Source organism: Tursiops truncatus, chromosome 7, assembly GCF_011762595.2.
Source record: "Tursiops truncatus isolate mTurTru1 chromosome 7, mTurTru1.mat.Y, whole genome shotgun sequence".
Lineage (NCBI taxonomy): Eukaryota > Metazoa > Chordata > Mammalia > Artiodactyla > Delphinidae > Tursiops > Tursiops truncatus.
The window spans coordinates 90,457,528-90,465,836 of record NC_047040.1 but is presented as its reverse complement, the minus strand read 5'-3'; positions in this window follow the sequence as shown (position 1 = coordinate 90,465,836).

Genomic DNA, 8,309 nt, shown 5'->3' with positions numbered 1-8,309 from the left:
AGGAAGGGACCTGGAACGGGGTGCTGTGGCTTACTCTAGTTAAACAGGAAAAGGGGGAGACAGATTCCTGTGAAGGGTGTCCTTCCGGGCCTGGGGGAGAATTAGCAGAGCATCCACCGAAGTACCAAGGAGACAGGATGCTTTTCCAGGAATGTCCATGTCAAAGTGAAGAATGAAGGAAGAAGTTATTCAAGTAAGTTACAGTGTTGTGGGGAGATCTGATGATTTCAGACCGAAAGTGTTCTGAACCTCAATCACATACATTCCATTCCTCACTGTACCACACTTGGCTTTTGTAGACATATTTAACAATCCACCAAATAAGCCAGAATACTTAATAACGAGTGGAAACCTTTTCAGTGTGTTACTGGGGAAGGGGGAGCAGTCAGTGATGCACTAGGTCTTCATGTACAAATAAGTGTTGATGAAAGTCGGTTCACTTTGGTGCTTACTGAGCATCTAGGGCGTACAGACCACGTGGGTGACATCCCCTCGCTACAAACTTGCAGTGGAATCGATGGGGCTGCACGTGCGGGAAGTAGCTCGAAGTGGTGGCAGAGGGTGGAAGCGGTCAGAAAGCAAAGTTATCCAGAGACTGGGAAACTTGAAATGTAAACTTATCCTCCGCCATGCCCATAACAGGGTCACTTACACTGATTTCCTTTCTGATTTCCCTCCTGTAAACGTGTTCTCCTCCCTTTGCCACGGAATCTCTCATCTAGTGCTTCTCCATCCAACAGTCACTCATCCTAGCTCAGTTATTCTGAGTCCTCCCTTGTTCCTGCCCTCCACAGCTAATTCATCACTAATTCCTATAGTCTATTCCCACATCTATTTTAAGTCTGTCTACCTGTCTTCTCCATCAACAATGAGATCTCTCTCCTGGACAACTTAGGAACCTCATGTCCAATCTTGCCCCTTCCACGGCTCTCTGCACAGCATCCAGAATAAACTTTAGGCAACCAGGCCGTGTCCCTCCACTGCTCAAACTTGTCAGCAGATTCCAGTGCACTGAGAATAAAACTCAGACTCCTCAGACGGTGACCAAGGTCCTCTGGCTCTGCTCCTCCTGGCTTTCCAACAGCACTCCACTCACTCCCATGCAGTAACCTTATGTCATCTTCTTTCAATTCCCTTTGAAAACCATCAGACAACTTTGCTCGGGGCTCTTTAACAGCACGTGAACATTCTGCCTTGTTTTACCTTCTCTCACTGGATTGCAGGTCACTTTGAGAGTCTCCCATCACATCCATTCTGCACATATTTGAGGGGCACTCCTGCGTTCCAGGCACTGGGCTGCAACGGTGGATGAGACGGTGACAACTCCCACTTCATGGAGTGTAGCGTGGAGTAGAGAAGATGGACAGAACATGTGTAAACAAATGCATTTACAAAATAAATGCAAACTGTGGGGGGTGCAGAGAGGAGAAGCAAGAGGAGATTCATGCGAGAATAGGGTGAATCACTTGAAAGTGGGTAGCATGAGGGGGTGGCATTTAAGCTCACACAGAGAGAGTGAACTGAGCTCACTGTAGGAACAGTGCAGAAGGGGTGTTGCGGGCAGAGGGCCAGTGTGTGAAAGACCAGTTAAAGCTCAGGGAACCCCAAGAATCAAATGAAGGTGGTTAGTGGGAATGGGGGTGGGGGGATGGGTACAGGTGATGGTGCAGAAGTAGGCAGGGGTCAGATCACTGGTAGGAAGGGTTGCATAAATACTTGTTGAGTTTTCATGAGGTGAATATACTCCAGCTGCAAAATTATACAGGCTAAAAAACTGAGGTCCTTAAAATTAAGGAAAAAAACCTAGAAGTGAGGTCTCCACATTTCCAGTTGAGTTCTCTTTCTAGTATCGCTATAGACCGTTAAGTCCACAGGGAGACACGGAAGCAGAGTGGAGATGTGATCACTCACATCTGAAGGTTAAGTGCCAGCTTCTATCGTGCACAGATTGAACGTGATTGACATGTACTAACTGACAGCCTTTTATCAGGATGCGTGACAGCTACTGAGTCTCCCTGAGTCCAGCTTCATTCTGAAAGCAGATACTGCTCTCTGCCTGAACGTTCCCTTTTCCCCAAACTCCTTTTGTCTAATCACGCTCTGTGTTTTCTCCATCTGGGGAGCTTGTTCTCATTCTCGGGACCAAGTTGTAACTCTCACAGATGAACTCTGGGAACCTGAGCAGCCTTGTGAGAAGCTGAAGAACTCTGCTGGAGAGATCTTGTGTGGAGGCTCTGAAATTACACGGAACACAGCTGAGTCTAAACTTCCGGCCACCCTTCCAAGGCCCTGGGCGTGAGTGGAGTCCTCTTGCACCCTTCAGATCAATTCAACTGCCAGCTGAGAACCTCCAAGTGATGCCAGTGAATGCCCCTTGGAGCAGGAGAATTAATCAACTAAGCCCTGTCTAAATCTTGGTCCACAACATCATGAGACATGATAAGATGGCTGTTGCTTTAAGGTGTCAGATTTTGGGGGTAGTTTCTTACGCAGCCAGTAACTGACACACGGAGAGCATGTGTAACTCTGTGAGGTGAAGAGTAGTAGCCACTAAAGAGATAATCAGAACTTTTCATAAACAGAGCCTGTACATGAGGCTGTCTGTATGTGGAGTGACCCGCAGCATAAGCCTAGATGGTTCAGCCCTGAGCTGCTCTGATTTATGGATCCCACCCAAAGCCCTGGGGTCTGCCTAAACTCTGCCTTTCACGGTCCTCGTTGAGGAAGGCTCTTGAAAACTCCAGACCTAATCCCTGGGCTCCCCCGAACACGATCACCTGCGTCCAGACTGCTGGGATGACTTCCACAAAGATTCTAAGATCGTGTTTATACCATCAAGGAACCAGTGCTAGTTCCTCAGCAGCTACTGCAGAGCTTTGGTCAATTTGTAGATTTCAATGAGATTGAAGATATGTGTAAGAGAAACTTTAGTAACTATCCTCCAATGCTAAGTAACCATCTCTCTGCTTTGCTTTGCCTAAGATTTCCTATGTCTTGGGTCTTACTTGGGCACCTTTTTTTGCCCAGAGGAAAATTATTAAAGGTTGATTCTGAAAGGACAGCAAAAGAGAAAGAAAATGACCAAGCAGGCACTGTTAAGCTAGGCTAAGAGAACGCAGGTGACACTCATGATTGTGGGGTTTTATTTATGTAATAATATACTCACAACAGACATCATTTTTATACACAGCTTATGTGATCTTTAGATATATCTCACTCCTCATCTTGATACGACATAATGCTAAAGAGTGGGTGCCTCAAAACACTTGGAGGTTTGTAATGTTTATAAAGGAATCATGTCAAGGATAGCAGAGGAGAAAACGATCAGAAGAGGCGTAATTTCTTACGTCAGTTGTCAGAACTGTAAGAAAGCCTTTTTGGAATAAATTAAAAAATTTTCCTTGTTATACAGTGCACATAAGTTATATTTCCATTGCATGCATGTTCTTTTTTTTAAGAAATTTCCAACAAGGAATTAACGATTAATAACACTACACCCTGCTTGCCTCTTTTCCATATTATCTCCTTTTTTAATAGCTTTGCTTGATTTCTTTTCATGCTTTGCCTCATAAATGCACTTATGCTTCTCAAGCTTTGTCTCTCAACATGGCTGAAACACTTAGGAGAGGCCATCTGTTCTCACCACCATGGTCAATTAAAAGAAGGATTCTACTGGGCATATACCCTGAGCAAACCATAATTCAAAAACAGTCAGGTACCACAATGTTCATTGCAGCTCTATTTACAATAGCCAGGACATGGAAGCAACCTAAATGTCCATCAACAGATGAATGGATAAAGAAGATGTGGTACATATACACAATGGAATATTACTCAGCCATAAAGGGAAACGAAATTGAATTATTTATAGTGAGGTAGATGGACCTAGAGTCTGTGATACAGAGTGAAGTAAGTCAGAAAGAGAAAAACAAATACCGTATGCTAACACATATATCTGGAATCTAAAAAAAAAAAAAAAGAAAAAATGGTTCTGAAGAACCTAAGGGCAGGACAGGAATAAAGATGCAGATGTACAGAATGGACTTGAGGACACGGGGAGGGGGAAGGGTAAGCTGGGACAAAGTGAGAGAGTGGCATAGACATATATACACTACCAAATGTAAAACAGATAGCTAGTGGGAAGCAGCCACATAGCATAGGGAGATCAGCTCGGAGCTTTGTGACCACCTACAGGGGTGAGATAGGGAGGCTGGGAGGGAGACGCAAGAGGGAGGAGATATGGGGATATATGTATATGTATAGCTGATTCACTTTGTTATACAGCAGCAACTAACACACCATTGTAAAGCAGTTATACTCCAATAAAGATGTTAAAAAAATAAAAATAAAAGGATTAAAAAATAGAAATGTTGATCACCTACTTCTTTACCAACAGCTGTAGGACAAAACTCACCATTACAAAGGTGTGAGAGTGTCTCTATTACGAGCCTTTGGTCAGGTTAAAAATGTAAGGTAAGGTCCATGTCTGCGAGCTGCCATATACTTTACAGATCCTTAATTGTGGCCATTTCTTGATTTTTTTCATCAAAATGTGACTATACTAAACTGTGAGCTATGAGAACTCTTTTGGTATATCTGAACGGCTGTCCAATAGAAGCCAGGTGAGATTTCTAATGGTTTGCTCTGGGTATTAAGTATGGAGACAGAAGGTAAGCAGACTGTAGTTGGTAAAAGAAAATGATTCCTAACCATGAGGACTATCCATCAGTAGAACAGCCTGCTCCTATGATGGGGTAATGGGTTGAGTTGTGTACTCCTGGAAAGATATGTCGAAGTCCTAACCCCTGGTACCTGTGAATGGGACTTTATTTGGAAACAGAGTCTTTGCAGATGTAATCAAGTTAAGATGAGGTCATTAGGGTGGGCCCTAATCCAATATGATGTGGTCTTTTTAAGAAAAGATAAAACACACAGGTAAAACACCATATGAAGAGAGAGACACAAAAACAGTCTCTGAAGAGGGCGACAGAATTGGAGTTTTGCTGCCACCTGCCCAGGAACACCTAGGGTTACCAGAAGCTGGAAGAGGCAAGGAATCCTCCTCCCTTAGAAGCTTCCAAGGGACTATGCTCTTGGCCAACACCTTGATTACGCACTTGTAGCCTGCAGACTGTTACAGAATAAATTTCTGTTTTAAGCCCCCTAGTTTGTAGTACTTTGTTATGGTGGCCCTAGAAAACTAACACAGGTGGTCAGCTTCCCTGTCTTCATCACTTGAGATGTTAAAGCAGAATATCTGAGGTTATAAGGAAATTCATAAATCAACTAAGTATTCACTTAGACAACCTTTATGTTTCTTCCAGTCTCAAAATTGCCTTCATTTTTAATATACTTTTATATGGTCTGTAAATGATATTTGAGGTTTTAATAAGATCATGTATCACCATTATTATTTAATACTGTTGCAGAAGTTCTGGCCAATTCAATAAGGCATAAAGAAAAATAGTCGGAAAAACTCCTGGCAATGAAATGACTAAATTATTATTACCTGCTGAGAAAAATAAGTTGGATAAACAGGAAATCCAAGGAAATGAAATGAAAAAGATTCCAAATTGATACTAGTCCTGCATAGTAACTAGATAAGAGATTAATAAGCAAAGATAAATAGTTTTCTATATTTTAGTACTAACTGTGTTAGAATGTAATTTGAAAAAGATGCTGTTCATGGTAGCAACATAAAATTTAACATAGGGGTGGCCTAGGACTTCTGTGAGTAAATTTACAGAACTCTACGAAGAGAAATAAAGGAAGTCTACATTACATGGAGACATACAATGTGCTTGACTGGGAAGAATGGATAGTGTGAAGGTATTACTTCTACTCAAATAAATGTACAGATTTTGTGTAATTTGATCTAAAAGTTCGAACAGGATTTTTTGGAGAACATAAAAAATGATTTTAAAGTCCATTCAGAAATAAAATAATAAATGTTAAACATCTCTTGGTATTGGAATTCTGACTAATGAAATTAAAATGCAAACACAAATTGATAAACTATTTAGAATAAATATGGTAGAAAAAAGCTTCCTAACCTTGTCATATAGAGAGATTTTATCAATACATATCAGTAAGAAAAAGGAGTAAAAATCACAATGAAAACATACACAAGGATAAAGACATATAATTCACCGGAAAAGACATACAAATAGAAAATGAATATTGTGATAAACACACAAATATCCATTTAAAAATAATGACGTAATATTTTCCAAAAGTTAGGTTGGAATTTTTTAAGTGAAACAACCAATGTTGAAGGTTGGGAAAGTGCCTGGAAAAATAAACAGATGCAATCTTCCTAGAGAGACATTTAGGCACATGAATCTATAGCCTTAAGATCTGTGATACCCTCAAACCCAATATTCCATGTTTTAGGAATTTACCCTAAAACAAAAGGATGCCCCAAAGTACTGATATATGGAGAGACAAATAGAGCAATGGAACAGAAGAAAGTGCCCAGAAATAAACTCACAAATAGATGGTCAATTGATTTTCGATCAAAGTGCCAAACTAATTAAATGGGAAAACAGTGGTCTTTTCAACAAATGGTGCTGAAGTATCTGGATATCCACATGGAACAAACGAACCTCTTATACATAATAATTAGATCCACTAGATTTAATTGCTGGATCTAATGGATCTTAGACCTAAATGTAAAATTTAAAACTATAAGACATTTTTTTACAAAAGGAAATAATTTTCAAGACCTTGGCATAAGCAAAGTTTTCTTAGATAGATAGGATTTAAAGAGCAGGAATCATAAAAGAAAAAAAACTGATAAAATTGTATGTCACCAAAATTAACAATATCTGTCTGCTCTTTGAAAGGCACTGTTGAGAAAATGAAAGACAATCCAGTCTGGGAAAACATATTCACAATACAGTTATCTTACAAGGGTTGTATCCAGATTATAGTAAAGAACTCATTCAACTCAACAATAAGAAGACAAGCAATTTTTTAAAATGGGAAAAATAGTTGAACAAAAGAAGATATATTTCACTAAAGATATACAAATGTCCAATACGCTCATTATAAAATACTCAATAGTCATCAGGAAAATTAAAATGAAATCCACATGAGATAGCACTACATACCCACTAGAATGGCTAAAATTAAAAAGACTGACGGTACCAAATGGTGGCAAAGATGTGGATTAACTAAAACTCTTATACATTGCTGGTGGAAAAGTAAAACATGAAAGAGCAGTGAGAACAGATGAATAGGGTTCAAGGTCTAAGTGGGTTCAGGGAGCTAGGCCACGGTGGGGTAAGAGTGAGGGCAGATCTTGCTATGCCCAGTTTCTGAGAGAGATAGATGCTAGCAAGAGGGGTATTTTCTGCTGGGATTAGACTGAGTCAGAGCTTCGGGTTAGCAAGTCTCATACCTGATCCCAGCCCCTCTCCTGCTGGGGTGCAAAGCACCAGCTGTGGAAAAATGTTCACGTTTATTTTCTTGTTAATAGTAACCTTGAATTCAAAATCCTGCAGGGGGCCAAAATATATTAAGATATAAACTGAGGCATGTGTGCTAACATGTGCACTCTTGTGTAATAATGAAACATTGTCCCATTCATGTGCTGGTTGTGTCCTTGCGCTGCCTGTGCAGTTTGAGGACATCAGTGAATTCCGTTTTCCCTATTTTCCAGTAAGCCATGTAAGGCAAACTGTAATAACCTCATTTTGCAGCTGAGCTATCAGGGCACAGAGAGTTTAAGCAACTAATCCAAGTTCCCCAAGCAAGTGAGCCCTGGAAAATAAACAGAGCCCAGTTCCTTTTATTACCCTCACAGGGATGCATCTAATAGTCCATTTTAATCCAGCATTCAAACCATTTTAACATAACCTAAGACTTTTCTTCTAATTGAATAAGGTGTATAACAACCAAGCCCTTAGTAAAATATATATTTAGCACTACAAACACTTAAAAAATAAACCGTAACAATTCAACAAGCTTTTCACCTACTCATACCTGGTTTCTAGCATTTCTATTGTGCTGAAACAGTTTATGATATTGCTAACAATTACTGCTGGGTATCAGACCACATAAATATTTAATGATGCCATTAATTTCTGAAAGGGAACCTTGACATTAGGTTTAAATGGATAAGGAATTTATTTCCCTATATTTTGCACTGATATTTAATTTGAGGTTCTTGGATTGAAGCCTCAGATCTATGACTGATTAGAATTTGACATTGCTCTTTGGGTGTTTCTCTTCACCTTTAAATATGGGCTTTTCTCTGCCTTGTGCAGCACGTAAAAAGAGGACTATTCAGCTCTCCAACAGACCAG